Source organism: Mus caroli, chromosome 4, assembly GCF_900094665.2.
Source record: "Mus caroli chromosome 4, CAROLI_EIJ_v1.1, whole genome shotgun sequence".
Lineage (NCBI taxonomy): Eukaryota > Metazoa > Chordata > Mammalia > Rodentia > Muridae > Mus > Mus caroli.
This window is the reverse complement of record NC_034573.1, coordinates 113706783-113711295: the sequence shown is the minus strand read 5'-3', so window position 1 is coordinate 113711295 and position 4513 is coordinate 113706783.

Below are 4513 nucleotides of genomic sequence, written 5' to 3'. Positions count from 1 at the left end.
ACTTGGATGGAGACAGGGGAGGACACTGAAGAAGACGCATGCAACTTATCCGAACCACATGTGCCCCAGCCTGGTTTTGAAAGAAATGCACAGAGACGGAGAGATGGCTCAACAGTTAAGAGCACTTACTGCCCTGGCAGAGGACCAAGGTTTAGTTTCCCAGCACCCAAATGGTGCCTCTCAACTATCTATCTAATTCGTCCCTGGGGCTCCGACACCTCTCCTGACCTCCTCAGACTCAAGCACATACATGATGTACACACACACACTCAGATATATACACAAAATAAATTGATAACTGTAAAATAAATGAACAGAAAAAGAACATTGCAGAATACTAATATTCTGTCTTTATAGGCCACACTTCTGTCTATTATATAAGGGTGTGTGTGTTATAAGAAACGGAATCAATTATCTCCTAATGCCTTCCTGACATTTGGTCATTGCAGTTCAGATGGTGCTTGTTTTCTTTCTTTCTTTCTTGATTTATTATCATATCTAAGTACACTGTAGCTGTCCTCAGGCACACCAGAAGAGTGTGTCAGATCTCATTACGGATGGTTGTGAGCCACCATGTGGTTGCTGGGCTTTGAACTCAGGACCTTTGGAAGAGCAGTCGGTGCTCTTAACCACTGAGCCATCTCTCCAGCCCCCCCAGATGGTGCTTTCTTAAGTGTAAGAAACTTCTGGAGAAAGTTGTGACACTATGGGAGCTTTCCCATTATTTGGTTCCTCATTCTGTCCTTTGTAATTCATGTCCCCTCTGAATCCCTTCCTTTTTCCAACCAGGCCCCCTTCTACTTTCGTCCATGTCTGTTGTCTGTCCCGTTGTGTTTAATATTGCATATGCAATATTATGAGTTACATTTTAAACAGATCTAGAGGTGCACTGACGTACCTCTTTCCTTCCACAGTGTCTGTCTTTGCCACAGCAGTGATGGCACTGAAGGATCTTGTGCGGCTTTTCCTTTACGGGATTCTTATCTCTCAGGTTCAAGTGTGAAATAATTTCAATAAAGCTCATTTCAGGCAAAGGAAAGCGATGGGAGCCAGCATTTTAATTTAAATGTATAGCATTTCTTCCCATGGGAGTCTTTAAGGACACTCAGAACATATCTACAACAAATGGCTTAGGGAGCAGAAGGTCCTGGTCCCTATGGGAATTCAGAGAGGGCTATCTTCTTAAGAACCCTTTCTAAGTCAACATGAAATCTGTTGTGATCTTCATCCTAGCTAGCCCTTGTTAAAAAGAGAAGATTGCGCTGGGCGGTGGTGGCGCACGCCTTTAATCCCAGCACTTAGGAGGCAGAGGCAGGCAGATTTCTGAGTTTGAGGCCAGTCTGGTCTATAGAGTGAGTTCCAGGACAGCCAGGGCTACACAGAGAAACCCTGTCTCGAAAAAACGAGAGAGAGAGAGAGAGAGAGAGAGAGATGCAAACTGCTCCACTTCCAATAAAATTTCTCAGATAATTCCTGAATATCTTCCCAGAAGGACAACTTCAGAAAACCTGTGGTTCTCTAAGATGAGCCCTTGAGTGGTACAGACAATAAAAACTTTCAGAACTAAGCAAATGCAGAGTCAAGAAACTATGCACTACCATAGTGCAACAGCGCCACCTAGAGCCCAAATTCTGAGGCACTGGACTTAGAAAAACAAAACTAGGTGAGCTATTATTATTACTGGCAAACTGTGCCAGGCCCGCTTTAATAGCAAAGCCAGGGTTATGAGGCAGTTCACACATGCAAAGACTGTTCTCCAATGTGGGCATGCTGAGAAAAAGCCAGCCAAATAAGACTATCCATCATACCTACAAGGATTGGTACAGAATTACCCAACCAAGAAACCAGCTTGCATCAGTCAAAATACTTGGAAAATAGTATTAAAAGATCAGTTCTAGATCAGGAATATAGTACAAAGTTAGAGAGCAAGCATTTGCCCTCCTGAATGTGTTACCCTTACCCCAACACTGAAAATAAAAGCCAAATTCCAATCCAACTGAAATGTTTCAGTGTGGTCTTGTGTGTTGTTCACACCCCACTTTATAGGTATCTCCTAAAGGGTCAAATAAACAAGGATATGAAATATGTATGCACCAAGATAAGCAGGTTTCTTTATTGCGGGTCTCCTCATATCTTCAGTGTCTGACTGTAAAACGTTCAAGTGATGACTGGGTGCATGCTTCTGGATTTAATTGTAGAATCATAATCTGCCCTACACACTTCACTAAACCCTCCTTCCTAAGCCAGCAAGATCAAGTGTTAGTGCAAGGATTGAGACTCCAAACAGACTTGAGTTCCAATTCTAACTCCACTTCAACTTACTTTCTCTGTGCCTCAGGTTCCCCACCTGCACAACAGGAATGGTAGAGCTATATCACATTCTGAAGACTGCAATATAAACCATGTAAGACAATTGAGAGTACTTGTTGCTCATATCCTCTGGTGTCTTGCAATTCTGGTGAGGCAGCTCAGGGAAGCTGCCTTGTTAAGAGAAATACACCAGCACTTGGGAGGCATAGGCAAGCAGATCTCTGTGCATTCAAGACAAGCTGGTCTAAGCAAAACAAGGAAAAGACAGAGAACCAACCTTACCAGAGTCTATGAATTACAGTGCTTTCCCCAATAAGGCTTGAGAATGATACTGTCTTTTAAATCCTCTCTCTCTGTACAAGCACAGAACTCAAGTGTCAAATCAAGTTACAAATGATTTCGATAAATATGCTCATGTTGTGTAAAACACATGTATATCTTGTATACATTTATAATTTATAATCTGTGGTCATCTCTGTGTGCAAAAACCTCTATAACATGTTTATAGTCTGTGTATGACCATGTATTTATATCTGTATGTACCTATGAATGTGGAGATAGAAAAGGCAGTGATGAGAACCAGCTAACAGCCTCACTGCAGAGGTGTTTGGCAAACCTTCCCAGCTCTGAGGTACTGTGGATAAACTCCCACTGGGGTACACATATTTTGGGTAAACCTTATACTTTCCACATCCATTTCTTTTTCACTATTTCCACTTGTCTGTTTTTTTTGGGGGGGTTGTTGTTTTTTGTTGAGACGGGGTTTCCCTGTGTAGCCCTGGCCATCCTGGAACTCACTATAGACCAGGCTGACCTTGAACTCAAGAGACCCACCTGCCTCTGTCTCCCCAACTGCTGAGATTAAAGATATGTGCCACCACCTCCTGTCCTTTTGCCTTTCTTAATCATCCCTGCATTTATTTTGTCAGGGTATAATTTTGTCACATCAAGCTCCTCTGAAATATGTTTGTTTTTTGTTTTTTGTATTTTTGTTATTTGTTTTAGGACAAGGTCTCCACTCTCTCACTCAGGCTGGCCTAGAACTGTGCACCAGCTCTAAGTACCATGCTTCAAAGCCACTGATTCTCCCGTCTTTGGGGCTTAACACTATACTTAGGTTTTTGTCATTTGGTTGTTTTGTTTTGCTTTTTTTTTTTTCTTTTAAAAAAAAGTTATCTCACAGCTTGGGGGTTAAGTGGCTTAAGTGGCCCTTCTGCACTGGCCCCGAGTAGCTAAGGCCACAGGTGTATGCAGCTGTGCTATGCAAATCTATGATGTTATGAAAACAGCATCACCAAGCCTGAGTCTGAGGAAGGAGGCAAATGAGGAGTACAGGTGTTAGACTGGAATACACACCCTCCTGGGCTATCAATCACATCTATGAAGTTTGGACACCTCAGTTTACCCACAGTACAGCTTTACAGCTGTTGCTTCAGCCTGAGAACTCCCTTGGCTTGGAGTTTAAGGTACACACCATCCTATCTGCAGCTCTCAGCAAGGCTCTTTACCCATCCTGACCTGGTTCTATCATGTGAAAACTTACAGGGAACTATTAGATACAATAGATCTTTTCAAACAGCTTGTCATTTCTATTTCAGAGATTCACTTCTAAAGTAGTCCAATTGTGAAATGAAACATCCTTCAAACAATACCTCCTCTAGTTAATGACTAGTTTTTCAATCAGTTTAGACTCAACCTAATGTAAACACTGAATCCAAGGGTCAGTAATGAGTACCTAGGAAACTTGGTACCATGATTTCAGGGGCTCTTTTACATGGTTAGTGGGTAGGGGCAGCCATCAGCTACAGTGTACCTGTGGAGGTCGGAAGACAATTTGCAGGACTCTGCTCTTGCTTTCTGCCATGTGGATCCTAGGGATTAAACTCAGGTCACCAGGCTCCAGCCCACCATGTTCTACTCCTGTTTCACCTCAGCCTCCTTACTCTTCTGCCTGGATGCAATGTACAAGTCATGCCAGACTTTGGATGCTCCCTAGCACCAGTGAGGTCTGTTAACATAAAACCACAAATCCAAACATGTTCTCACCTGAACCCACACCTACTCTACAGCAGAAATGGGCCATGAAAATGATCTCAAGACAAAAGCAGATGTGCTGAACAGAAGGAATGGTGACTGCACACAGCAGCAAAGGACAGAGGAATGGTGAGAAAAGAAGCACTCTTACACATCACACAACAAACAC